At 40.3% G+C, this 14,409-nt stretch overlaps 1 long non-coding RNA gene across 1 annotated transcript; it reads right to left on the bottom strand.

The window, feature by feature from the left end:
- Positions 1 to 1,776: 1,776 nt before the first annotated feature.
- Positions 1,777 to 13,386, bottom strand: LOC107988074 (uncharacterized). Its single transcript, XR_001760055.2, has 8 exons — positions 12,429 to 13,386; positions 12,313 to 12,348; positions 11,887 to 11,987; positions 5,692 to 5,744; positions 4,593 to 4,818; positions 4,011 to 4,141; positions 2,984 to 3,168; positions 1,777 to 2,877 (listed from the first exon to the last, which is right to left on the bottom strand). It is a non-coding gene; the product is annotated as an uncharacterized LOC107988074 (long non-coding RNA).
- Between the last annotated feature and the right edge of the window lie 1,023 nt (positions 13,387 to 14,409).

The raw sequence follows: 14,409 nt of genomic DNA, 5'->3' as shown, positions 1-14,409 counted from the left end.
GTATCTTTTGAATTTTAAAAAATGTTTTATCTATGCTACTCAAACACAGCAGCGGTCTGCACGCAGAAGTGCTGGTTATGGTGCAAACATCATAATTAACGTAATTGCTTTCAGGTGGTTTGTAGCTTTTTAAGTGTATGTTTTGTAAAAAATAAAGAAAAAATTTCCCTGTAAAATACATTGGCTTTGCCAAAACATCACAGTAAATCAGTTGAATGGAACACGCTGTTGTGTGGTTGACTGTGTTGTAAGTGTCAACTGCTGTCAATCAAGTGCATCGTGACCGGGATCAGTTTGCTGTCACCGTGTTATATTTGTGTTACAATAACCACGACTATTTTGGAAACACTGCACGCTTAAATGAACACAGAAACTCAAAACTAATTGCAAATAAAAGTGAAAGTTAGTTATCCAGGAAACATAGGAAATGTAGCGAGTTGCTAAGTTTGTAGTTTAAACAATATTTACAAATGTAAATGAGAAGAATTAATGGATCCAAAAACAGAAAAAGCCTAAAAATGTGTCTTAAAGTAAATGATAAATTATGTATGTGTGTCTGGTATAGCAAATTTATGGGTCCATTTTCTGACTAATATTTTGTAGACATTTTGACGGGCTCTAATGAGCGAAAAGGCTTTAGTTTTAAATTAGGATTATAATTCAGGGTTAGGCATATACTGTATCTGTAACAGTAAGAGTCAGGGTGAGATGTTGGGGAATAAGGTGTCTATGTGAAGTGCTCACAAAACAAACCAAAGAAGTATGTAATATTATATCAATGAAAGGAACAATTTGAAAATAAATCAAGAAGTAACGGTAGAAAGAAACCACATCAAATGTCTCTTAAAAAAAACTCAAGGGAAAATCAAGTGAAATTCTTACCCTGCTCCGGGCAGGTGTGATGAAAACACGCGTCGCCGTTTCATTCACATGCAAAGGCCTCTTCACTGAGCTGCGCCACATCAAACGCAGTCTCTGTTGGAAGTGTCGCCTGTGAGACGACAGATTACAGGGATCACATGAGTTATAGGGACAGCAGCTATTATCATAGGGATGTCACACACCCTGTTACCGTGATAATTGTAGGGACGCTGTCTGGTCTACCTACTGTGGGCTGCTCAAGATGTGACGACCTGTTTTTAATGGGATTCAAAAAGTCAGGACACCTCCATTTAAAAGGCCGAGCTGGATTATATCAACTGAACCAGGTTGTCATTAAGTTTTTCACTAATACACAAGTGTTGTTGTTCCTACTACCACAGCTGTTAACCGTAGGTGGTACTAACAAATTGTGGCTCAGGGTCCAACCGTGGCTCTTCAGTCAGATTCATGTGGCCGTTCTCGTTATGGTTTGTTTTGTTGTATTGGGGGTAAAGGTAGAACAACAACTGTTGTTAACAAAAAGACCATATATGTACAGGTGGAATATACATTGACTCACACTTGGCTATTTTTAACTGTGGGTTTCCAGTATGTAGGGTCACAAAGGCTAACATAGGGGGCAGCACAGATACGCATTTGGTTTAAGACTTTTATATGAAGCCTATATTTTATATTCTTTAATATCAGACCACAGTAAACAAAAATCTACACTCAAAACGGCCTAGAGCCACATATTGAACCCTAACTATGCTACTAACCAGGCCAAGATGGTCCTCTGGACCTACATTGTAAATTAACCAGGCCAAGATGGTCCTCTGGACCGACGTTGTAAATGTTAAATATATATATATATAAATATATATATATATTAACTCATATAAACGTCATATATTTGCTCGCGATCCACCAGCACTCCCTTTGTGGTCTACTGGTAGATTGCGATCTCCTTATTGGACACCTCTGATCTACACTGTTAAACTCTCGTTCTTTGGCAGGTGCTGTGTGTTGTTAGCAAAGGAAGGCCAAGAATTTGAACCACTGACCCTGAGATCACAAGGTCACTTCTGCAACCATTTGGCTACTGTCTTCCACAAATGTTTATGTTCTCTGTGGTGATGAATGTATTTCATCCATTACTGTTGTGTGCTTGAACAATATGTGTAAAGAAAAACAAAACAACTGAAGGAGTCATCATGACTAAAACATATTAGCCGTGGCTAAACAGAGCAAACCTTAGCTAACGTGGCTAACAATTGGCTAACATTTTTCTGTGTGGTTTATTTTTTTAATTTACAAGCAGTTACAATTTGAGTGTAAAGTATTTTTTTATTTTTATTTCTAAAGTTTGGTCCAAATCTAAACCATTTGATGTAAACGTTAGCCTGTTGGTTTTTCTTTACGCAACGACATCAACAAAGTCAACTGTCCAGGCTTTTCGCTTCCTGTTGTTAATTCTGACCAGTTTTGCTGTTATGTGTGAACGCAACGTACGCTTCCTAAACATTTTCTCGAACACACACAGCCTCTACAGTTTGACATCATTATCTTCAAAGGAAAGTAGGAGGGAGGACAAGACCAGATAACGGTACGGTACTCAGAGTTACTGTGAGTTACTGTGTGCTGTACTGTGAGAGCAGGCGCTGATGAGTACCTGTATATACATCAGGTGACATTTTCTAAGTACGAGTTGAGCTGAATGAGGAGAAAAGGTTCTTCCAATAAACTGATACATTTCATTGTAGTCTCTGTGTGAGGATATAAAATAAAAAATATTTTCAGACCCAACCACCACATTACTCTTTTCCTCTACGTGTGTGTGTGTGTGTGTGTGTGTGTGTGAGAGGTTTTGTGGTGTTGAGAGCAGCTCCTTCTCAGACTGGTGCTAAGTGTCACCTCAGTGGGGGCTTTGACACCTGGCCGGGTGTAAAGAGGGAGGTGGGGGAGCAGTCGCAAGTTCACACCTCAATGATGGTAGGAGATGATCCTGTAAGTACCCTAATACACACACACACACAGACACACACACAACTATACTTCAAGTGACTTTGCTCTTATTTAAGAAAATGTATCCAAGGTGTAAAACTGTACTTTGTTACAGTACCTTTCGTCTCGTGTTCCCCTCTGCGTCTGTGAGAGCGTCGGGAATCGAACACATTCCGACTCAACATGCTGGGAGGACGAACAGGGTGAACACAGATATCTAACAGGTTTATAAATGAAGACTTCGTTTTGCTGGAGTGGTAGAAGATGTCGGCTTTTTACTGTACCATCCAATGCACAAACATTCTGAAACAGAAGAAAAAAAGTTTTGAAAGTGGAAAACTATTTTCTTAGATAGAAAGCTGTCTATATTACTAGAAGGTTTTCATTGTTTCTTTCTTTTGTTTGTTTTTTCATATATATATATATATATCTGGAACTTTCAAGTTGCTAAACCATTGTTTTGCACTGTACTGCTCTTTTTCCAATGACAATAAAGGGCATTCCTTTTTTATTCTATTATAGTCGTCAAAATAAAGAAAAGCAATAAATGATGGTGAAAATAATGACATCATTTTATAATCATTAAACCCTCGGATCATTAGCACTATCTTTATAATCATTAAACCCTCGGATCATTATCTCACAAATGACATGATGCAACAATCAAAAAAAGAAACAACCTTTTTTGTAGTTGTATTTTGTTTTATATTTTTGACTAAACTATTACTACTGAATGACTTTCCACAGGTTTGTTGCCGTCAGAGTGATTTCTAAATGGTTTCCTTTGTCAATTGTCAAAGTTTATTGTGTGACGTTGGTTTGAATTCCCAAACTGTGTGTGTGTGTGTGTGTTTGACTTTGTGTGAGTGTTTATCAGCCCTGTGCTAAAGGGAAGTGTCCTTTCAATTCAAAGGGAAGACTGAGGTGACATGTATCTGCTGAGGACATCGCAGCGTTTTTACTGGGCGGCTTCACCCTCTCCACACCACACTGTGAGCATGTGGGCGCTCATGCAAACGCACAACACTGGTGTTTGTCTGTATTAATAGTCTACAGATTGGCACATTAGCATAGCCACAGTAGCTCATGGTCGCCCGTGGCGACCCCTCTCACCTCCAGTGTTGTCGGAAAGACTTTAAACTCACCCTGACGTTGGTCGGAAAAAGATGACCCAGCAGCACCTGGGGCGCAGCTCGACAGCGGCATGCGGACGTCCTCGCCTTCATTTTTGTGTGCTGATCAAAGAGTTTTTCTGCTGAGGAATTTACAGCCATGACTGTGATTTAAAAACAGGAGATACCACAGTGGTGTGACAGCTTTAAAATGTCTGTTATACTGCTGTTTTTCCAACTTCTACATGGACGGTAAATTCTCAGGTGGATTTTAAGAGAACATTTGTGACTGTGACACAGCAGTGGAGTTGTTCATCTCACTCCACGATAGACTAAGATGCACAGAATCAGGTAGAGTTATATAAAATCAAACAAAAATAAAAAAATATATTAAAGATATATAGGTTTATTTACTTTTGAAAATTCAAGACTTTGAAGATATATAGGTTTATTTACTTTTGAATTTTTTTTTAGCTATGGAAACCTGTGCAATATGGAATGAAAAAAGAGGTGTGAAAAAAAAAGCTGAGCATGTAATGAGAGCTAGTAGCCAGACAGCTAAGACCAAAGGGCATTAAAAACAATGGGAACGATGGATAAACACATCTCTGTCACCTGTGATGGAAGAGTTCGTCGGGCGAGCTGGGTCTTAGTGCAGATCCTGAAGAAACAATCTCGCCGGGGGAGGAGTGTCACTGCATTGATCTCTGGGATTTCCCTGTTATCCCGACCTTTGACCATGACCCTCTATCCAAAGCCTCCCAAACCTGCCTGCTTGTTAACCTGTCGGTCATGCGTGTGACCCATCAGCACTTCAGAGGAAGTCCCAGTAGCAAGTCATCTGTGGAGGGTTAAAGCGTTACAGGCAGAGACAGAGAGACATGAATGAGAACAGGCCCAATGAATAAAGAGAAGTCCAGTCAAAGTGTCATGATTCATGCATTAACACGGGAATGCCTTTCAGAAGTGGACCAGCCATGGTAGTTTACAGCGCCACCGGAGACAGCGTGAGCAGGAGAGTGTTGATGTTAAAGGAGGAAGTCAGGGAAAACAGCAGGTTTATTGTCTTCAGTCAAGTTGTTTAACTTCCCGAGTGTTTGTTTATCACATATAACGCACAAATGAAAATGAGCAAAAAGACTATAAGGAAAAGGGCTTTGTTCATTAAGCTTGAAGTAAAAAACATTACAACAATTTAAACTGAAATCCAGTCTAGAAATAGAAAGTTATCCAAATAGCTTTATGGCTATTGTTAGCTAATTGATTAAACAAAACTAAAAATTAGCAGGAATCTAATGTCCCATAGCTTAACAATAGCTAAATGCTGGCAAGAACAGAGCTTGAAAACAGAAAAACAGAAAACAGCTATTAGCGAAAAACAATACAATAAAGCTGTTAATGATTTACCACCAAAAAATATATATAAAATATATGTAAGAAGTGAATCCTGGTTGATAAAACACTTACCAGGAAATAGCTAATATTAGCATAATTTGCTATGGCTTAGTTAAATAGAATTCAATAGAAAATCCAGTGTTGACAGAATTTGATGGCCTGGAAAATATTAACCAAAAGAAAAATAATTCTATAGTTATATAGAATCTAGCTGTTCTATATGTTTGTCTGTAGAGGGGAGGAGGGGTGGGGGTGAGGGGAGGTGGGCCGGCTACATGTCCAGGTTTTGAATGATAAAACATGTGTGTGTGTGTAATACCTAATGTTTTTCAGTCAACCTCCAGAGCAGGTACCAACATTCCACCTTTGACCCTGCGGAGAATAAATTATCCAATGAACAGAACAAATGACACTGAGTATTTATCGTTGTACGGAACAGAGATGGTTGAGTCTGTCTGAGGAACAGCAACGATTTCCTCCGAATCCCAGGTCTGCTGAAAAAAAAAAAGTAGAAAATTAATGAAAGAAAAATGCGATAAAAGAAAAAAAAAACATCAGATCTGAGACAGAAAAGAGAAAAAAAGTCACATAAAATAAAACAATATGTTGCTAGCATAATTCTGTTTTTAAGTGTTAGCTCAGTGTAGTCTTTCAGAGATAAAATATTTTTTTGTCATTGATTCGAATCAGGAAGCTGATTCTGCCTGTTTCCAGCAGGGCTGTTTTTGCAGCATAGGAGCTGCTGTTGGCGGCTGGGTTTAAGGGTTTACCAACGGAGTAATGGAGGCAGCAGTAAATCAACAGCAGCGTGCACTCAGCTGTGCGTTAGACGCTGACTAAAGCTATTTTCAGACGTGAACTCTGGATAACGTCAAGTCAAATGGGTCTGGGCGTTCTCCAGGTTTAGACGTGCACAGTTGAAGATTGTGAGTTGCGTTCAGAACAGCAGGAGAACCTCCAAGATTCATGTGAGTTGCTCATGCTGTGGTCTCACATAATCTGACTAAACTATAGGGAGCTGACCGGAGAAGATCCAGAGCTACTTGTGCGGACAATCTCCAAAACCCGAGGTATCATTTTAAACCCTTTCAAACTAAATGCCCTAATTCCACCTCGAAAGGAGCTCTGACTCGAAGAACTCGTTCAAAGTTCTGCACATTTTTCTCGTAAACAAAGCACATGGATGAGAGGCTTTGGACATCCGTGGGCCTGAATTGAGTCATACTCACAGCACAGACACGTATTAGTCCGACAGATCATAAAACAGACACATGTTGATTGATCTTTAAAAAAAAAAAAGTTTTGTTTTTCCTCTAGTTTCAAAAACAAGAGGCATTCATGTCTGGTGGAACCAGGGAAACGTGGCATGAAAGTCCTCAGTGACAACCAATCAGCATCAAGACTAAGAACAGGAGTCTTCCTTATGGAAAATGTAACAGTATATTAAAGACACGTCTGCGTCACTAGCTGGTGGAGACAGTGGTGAGAGACCAACAAAACTGGAAAGATTTTATGTGGCCGACGTTAAACCCAGATCATCATTAGGTCTCAAACACAAACTCCCACAACATGGAATGAGATTCAGCTGCCAAATACCCATGATGCTCCTCTTAGTTGTGGGCCGCATCAGAGGGGGGTCCCCCCCAGTTGATGAAAACATCTTTGACATCGACCTGTAAAACTAACCTGGTGAAGATACTCACCTGTGAGGTGGGGAGATGTTGAGGGAGAGAGTGGAGGAACGTTTGAAGAACGGATGTTTTTGGTTTCAAAAATCGGACATTTCCCAATAAATTCTCACACAGTTGAGACTCAACATTTAACTGATTAAACCAGTAACTGAAAACAGTTCAACCTCAATCAGTAGATTACACAATATATCAATAAAACTAAGGATAAAATACATGATATCAAAAGATGACTATAAATGAAATGAAACTTTCTCCATAGTTAACACAGCCGGGTGACCAGAAAGTGAGCAGAGCTTTTACACCAATAACGCATAAGAAATGAAAGGAAAGTCTCACTGTGTTTTTCAAAAAATAAAAAAATAAAAAATTTAAGAATTTTGAGGTGCAAAGTTTACTTTACTTTACTTAAACCAGATCAAACATTGTGCGTTGCTCTCGGTCACATCTCCACAGGTGTAATAATGCAGAAAGTGTATTGTGTATCTTGTGAGGAGATGCATTACGATTCAAAATAATATTTACATAAAAAAACATATAAATGAAATACAGAGGGCAATGTTAAGAAAAGGCTGAACATTAATTAACACTCCTTCTGGCTGCTGTCGGAGGTTTACAGACAGTGATGAAGGCCGTGGCGTGTACCACTCCATTTGAAGTCCGTTAAAGTGGAACATCTAAGAAAACATCATTAAAGCCTGGACCGCACTGTCGTGCTGCACTTGGTGAGCATTGGTGGAAAAGCCATCGCTAAGCAGTGTTGTTTTTGTGTTCACATTGCATTAACAGATGAACACATAAAACCCTCACAGAGGGAGGCGACCACCAAAAAGGTCCGTCACGTCCCAGGAAGTGGACGTCATCGATGAACACACCACAGGTTTTAATGGGGTGAAGTTAAATCACATGAAAATGACTTAATTTCTCCGTGTCACGAGAAATCATCGTCATCGTCAGCAGAAGTGCACTTGAGGACGTAATCGACTATAGACGCACGGCGAATTTTTTTTATCTGTGCTGATGTTTGTGGGTCGGTTGGAGACGAAGCTCACAGATACAGATAGATATCAGAGAGCGAACACAGCAACGAACGCACAAAAGAGGTGGGGGTTCCATCAGAGGTGTTCTCAGTGGAGGTGAGCTGTGACGTGGCCCGCGCACCTCTGCGCTGTGTGGAGCGGTGTGTGTGTGTGTGTGTGTGTGAGGGTGGGGCTGCTGAATGGTCTGACTGAGGGTGTAGATGAATAGACCAGTGGTTAGAGACAGTTGAAACTTAATATTCATTCTCACTGTTGCCCTGCTGCTGCTGCTGCTGCTGCTGCTGCTGCTGCTGTTGTGTGTGTGTGTGTTGGTATTCAACCTGTTGTGGGGAGAAAATTGTCCCCACTGTCATTTCTAAGAGAACTGTTGCATGCTGGGAGTCACTCATATTAACTTCCTCCACCTTTAGACACATTATTTCTATATTTCTTGTTCCTGATTATTTATTTTCTGTACTTTATCCCAGCCTTTAAGGTATATATATTTATTTTTACAAAAACTTGATGATGTACTTTTTTTTTTTACAAATAATAACTTTAACGTACAATGACTGCCTGCATTTCAATTAAACTGAAAAAAGTCCATAATACACAAATTAGTTCTTTAGTTCTGTGTAAAAAAACAAAGTTGCCAGTATCATGTTGCATCAACTAGTCAACACAATTTTTGTTTAAAAATAAATGAACTAATTAATTAAAAAGTTCTTTAAATGGCGGACAACATTATGTCCGGTGTTAATTCTGTGTTAGTCTAATTAATTAAAAAGTTCTTTAAATGGTGGACAACATTATGTCCAGAGTTAATTGTGTGTTTTCAATCTATTTCACAGATTGAGGTTGAGTGGAATCTCTGTGTTTACATTCAGTGAAGTGAGAAGATTAAAATTTAAAGACGTCCGACGCGGTCTGTCTCCCAGTGAGAGAGGACGACAGCTCTGATCAGTGTTGACACACAGCATGTAGCATGTAGCATGTAGCTCTGGGTCGACTGCAGCTATTATTAAATAAAATAATATGTTATCTAAGTCCTGTGGAGCAGCTGATACAGTTAGAGGATAAACACACACTTCAGACATAATTCTTTGTTTTTGTCTCCAGTCTAATATTGTATCGTCTGATGTCACTAAACACAAGTTCTATAGCTTAGCTGCATTTCGCTAGTTAGCATGTGGCTGCAAACCACCAAGAAAAGTGCAGCTGTGTGAAATCATTTGTCGTTTCACATATTGATGATGAACGTACATGGATAACTCTGAAGACAGGGAAAAATAAGAGGAAGTTGACTGGAGTTTTTCAGGTCAAAGGTCGATCTTTACTGACTGTAGTAGAGGTGTAAAGCTAAAGTTTAGGTTAGCATTTCTGAAAGAAGAACGACAAGAGGAGAGTCCTAACAAATATGGCCGTGTAGCTCTCTCTCTCTCTCTCTCTGTGTCACTCTCTCTCCCTATCTGTGTGTGTGTGTCTTCATTGAAACATATGCCTCCTGTTGCACATCGGCCATCTGTTGCTTGAATGGACCGATGGAGTGCTGCCGTAACCGTGGCAACGGTCCATTCTGTCAAATAGTCCATCAAACAACCCCCGTGTGTGTGTGTGTGTGTGTGTGTGTGTGTGCACTCATGTTTAGGAATTGACTGGCAGAGTGCAGGAATTCTTACATGTTGATTAAATGAAATGAATTGTTTCATTCAAACTCAATATAAAATGGGGTTTTGTTTTTGTTTTTTAGTTTCTTTCATTCAAACTCAATATAAAATGGGTTTTTGTTTTTGTTTGTTTTTTTTAAAGTTCAATTTCAATCGTTATTTAAAATAGTCCAATGAAACAAATGTGATTTGTGAAGGACATCGTCTCTAATGCTAATGCTAACCTAGCATGACAGCAAACAAAATTATTCATCGATTAACACAGCGGCAACAGCTTCTTTGAAGAATTCCACTCATTTGTGCAGCTGTTCCTAAACCAAACCTTATCAATGATCTAAACCAAAATAACTAGTTAAGACTTAACCCAAACTACAGCCAAACTGCAATCTGAACTTTAACCACAGCTTCAGATATAAAGTCCTGTCTAAATAGAAACCATTTTTATTCACAATTAGAATTAATGTTACTGAAAAAAATATATATCAAGGAAGCCTGAAAGAACTGGGCATTTATAGGAAACAAAACACACACACACACACACACACACACACACACACACACACACAGAGGGAGGGTATTGAACAACCAGCAGCATATGTTCCTCTAGTCAAAGAGCATTCATTCAAGGACAGAGAGATAGGAGAGGGGGTGGGTGGAGATGTGCAGGAGAGAGAGAGCGATGGAGGTGAAGAAAATAAAGGAGGAGATGGAAAAGAAACAGAAGAAGGGTGGGAAATGGACAGACACACTGACGGAGGAAAACAAACAGGCCGTAAATGCTGATGTGACGCTGGTGTAGCTTCTTCAGAGAAAGGATTTTTTGAATCACAGACGTTTGTAGATTCAGTTTGTTGGATCACTCTGTGAACTCTCAGGAAGTCATTCACACCAGTTTGCCCGTGATCTCATCTCTATCGTGTCACTCAGATTTTTTTTTTTTTGTCAAACACCGTCTGACGCGAGCTGAAAGCGTCATCACTGACTCCTCATGTGACCATCACGCAGTGTTTTCTCAGTCTGAGAGGATTCTCAACAACCACGTTCTACAACAGGTTCTTTCCACATGTTAGATCAGGTTTGGGCAAACTTTTTGACTCGCGGGCCACAGTGGGTCCTAAAATCTAACAGGGGGGGGGGGGGGGGGCGGTCAGGAGCAGATAGATGAAGTGTTTGTGTGAACTAAAACGGGGGGGGGGGGGCGATGAAAATAGAAATGAATAACATAATTTGGACAAGTTTAGTGGGCCGGATTAAAAATCCAAACGGGCCTCTTCCGGCCCCCAGGCCGTAGTTTGCCCAACTGTCCTAACTGTTCAGTTCATCACGGCCATCCATCTAGGTTAGCATCCATCCATCAGCCTCCTATTCATCCATCCATCATCCATCTGTCCTATCATCCATCCACTAATCCTCTCTAGAATCTTCCAGCTCCAGGTTCAACTCCAGGAAATCATCTAAAAGTCTTTCAGTTTCAGTTCCTTCAGTAACCTCAGTATCTCTACTGTGTGATGATGAGTCTCGTCTCTTACAGCATCAAACCCCAGTCCTTACAGTGAAGGCCAAATCCACAGGAGCAGCCTCAGACCAGATGACAAATATCCCTGTCTCTCCTTCTCTCCTGGACTCTAATCACTTTTCTCTGCTTTTCTTTTTCACAGTCTTTCTCTTAAAACCTCCTCTCTCCCCCATTTCCACTAAATACAGGTTATTAGTCAGGAGTCTGGAGCCCTCACATGGCTCCCACAAACACCAGCCTTGGAGATGTTCCCTCTGTGTTTTGGCCCTGGCTAAAGAAAGCAGTTTAAATTTGAATCCACTGCTGCAGTAAATACAGCAGGGTTATATTTGGTCACTATGGCTCTGTGTATTTTTGGATCCTTGTTTCACTTTGGTCCATGTTTCTGTAAAACTGACGACAAACGACGACAAAAACCCAGTGAAGCCATGTTTGTGACCAGGCCTCTTCCTTTACACGTTCTAACACATTACATGAGTGTGTACTGAAATGAAGGAAACTGCATAATAATCTGGTTTCAAAGACTGTTCTCACAAAGACCACAGAATAATCCAGGGTGATTTAATCATTTGGTTCAGTTGACTGGAGGCCGGACATGACATAACAACAGAACTCATCCAGTACCTCTCTTCAGCAGATTCCTGGACTGCATGTCAACATGAGCCACGTCCAGCAGTGAGGCCGCTCCACCAGTGTCTTCTGGTCTCCACAAAGTGTATGTGAATCTAAACAGGAAAAAATGACAGGAAAATTGACTGTCAAAAAGCAGGTCATTGTTCCATCCATCCATCCATTGGCCAGATTATTTTGTCTTTGGCTCAATGTCTCCAGTGAATTTGAGCTGAACAAATAAAACTGACTCGACTTGGTAAATGATCTGTTTATCCATTGGATTAGAAGATTAGAAGATTAAAGACAACCTCCTCTAAGTACTGACTGTCACTGTATTTGCATTTATCCACACCAAGGAGTATGAAACTCCTCAGTAACTGGATTATAATATACTAAATATTATTTTCTTCATTATGAAGAAATTAATTTGAAAAATACCTGAGACTTTTAGGGTTTCCTTCCTGTAGAGTTCTCCTGCAACAAATAAAAATACAGATAAAGGTTTAGTTTCAATAGATTACTGTTTAAATGATGTTACGTAGAATAAAGTTCACCTTGATGTTCAAACACCGCTCTCCTCTGAAGCTGACTCTGCATGTGAGGAACCCCAACCTACCATCAGTGTCACACAGAGTACTTGTTAACGCACTGAACCATTTGTCTTCAGTCATATAATAATAAGCATTATCTCCTATAACAACTGGATTGTTGGGGGTCAACAAGTGTTGTTATGGTGCAGAAAAATTGTTGCCTGCGCTCACATTTACACCGTAAATGTTATAATTGTACGGGCAGAGTCGTGTCACTGCAAATTGCTGCTTTAACTCAAATGCTACCTTTATGGGCCTCACAGTTTAAACGGTACATTTTTTTTAACTGTGCTAAAGACTTGTTGGAGCTGAGGCGGCTTCAACATGGCTGATTTGTCCATTAAATAGGTTTAAAATCCTGGAAATAAAGAAATGTGAATGCTAATACAGTAAGAATAGAGCTGGATGCTAACGATAATAGAAAGTACCAACCGAGTCTGGGGAAGTGTTTTACGGTGAACAAGTTATTAAACTTTATCAGCAGGGTGTATTTTCTTCTCAGAAGAGAACATTCAGATTTCTTTGACTGGTTACTATACTGATACTGAGTTCTGTAGGAAGGTAGTTTACCATATGTAAGCTAAGGCTGCTAAGCTAAGGCTGCTAAGCTAACTATCCCTGTTTATTTAGTGAGTTAGCTTGTATACACCAGGTCTGGTGGTGAAATTGGAAACAAAACTTTGAAACTATGAGTTGTAGAGAGAAAAAAAAACGTTAGATGCCAAACAGACAACATAAAATGAATTATAAATGAATTAGCATACAGCACATTGGGTAAAAAGCACAACTGTATGAATGGAATGAGACTGGACCGCAGCAAATACTAACATGATTTTGAAAAAGATATTGTAGCAGTTTGTGACCTGGTGTCAAAAACATCCATCAAAATCCTCAACTGTTTAGAATCAAATAATGGATATAAACAGAAACAAGTTGTTTTTTTTAATCCATCAAAATCCTCAACTGTTTAGAATTAAATAACGGATATAAACAGAAGTTTTTTTTTAATTGTCTCAGAGCATCTTGACTTACTCCTGAACAACAGAGTTGTTTTTCACACCTTAAAAAAAACAATGTCTGGAGCTGAGCGAGGGAATAAAGCTTCTTAAAGTGGTTTTGTGGTTTCCATGGGATTGGTGTGGCCAGACTGCACGGTTTATGTAGGACTAGAAAAAACCTCAGGGAGTTTAGATAAGACTCAGTGACAAAGTGAGAACGGCTCTGTTGGACAGACTGTTGAACGACATCCACCAGAGAGGAAAGGCCCCGAACCAGGCCCAGGAAGGAGAAGGATGGAGGAGAAGGAGGAAGAGGAGGCCTGGAAAGGGTGTTTGACTGTTTGTGTCCCTGCTGCTGGAGGGACGACGCCCAGTACTTCACCACACACACATGCACAGACACACACACACACAGGAAGCTGATTTGTTGGGCAGCCAACTGGGTTTCCTGTGGTTGTGGCAAGACTACCGCCTGGACTGGACTACTGTCTTCCCGCTTTAATCACCTCCACTCTTTTTCTGTTGTTTTGTCTATTCTTAGTCTCCACCTCTCCACCGACCACTCCTCTCTCTCTCTCTCTCTTCCTCACTTTTCTGTGCCAACTGTTTACATGTCCCCACTCTTTCGTTTCCCTGCTTCATTTTCTTTCCCCCTTCTTTTCCTCCTCCTCTGTTTTTGTTATTTACTCAAAGGGGCGACTGGACCCAAGTTAGGACGCCACACCCTTGCTCCCCATCCTCCAAAGGCACATGCCAACCCACTCCCACTCCACTCACCACAGTCGGTAAAAAAAAAAAACACACACAAACAGTCACACGCTGTTGTTTCTTGCAGCTACTGGATGAAAGAACGGTCAGGGAGGAGGCACTTTAGTCACAACCCACTACAAAGACTCCGTCTCTGCAGTAATCAAACTGCTGCAGCCGCAGTAATTGTTGAGGTCTTC

The sequence above is a fragment of the Cynoglossus semilaevis genome, chromosome 5 (genome assembly GCF_000523025.1).
Source record: "Cynoglossus semilaevis isolate Cse_v1.0 chromosome 5, Cse_v1.0, whole genome shotgun sequence".
NCBI classification, from domain to species: domain Eukaryota; kingdom Metazoa; phylum Chordata; class Actinopteri; order Pleuronectiformes; family Cynoglossidae; genus Cynoglossus; species Cynoglossus semilaevis.
This window is presented reverse-complemented; position numbering and strand designations above follow the sequence as displayed.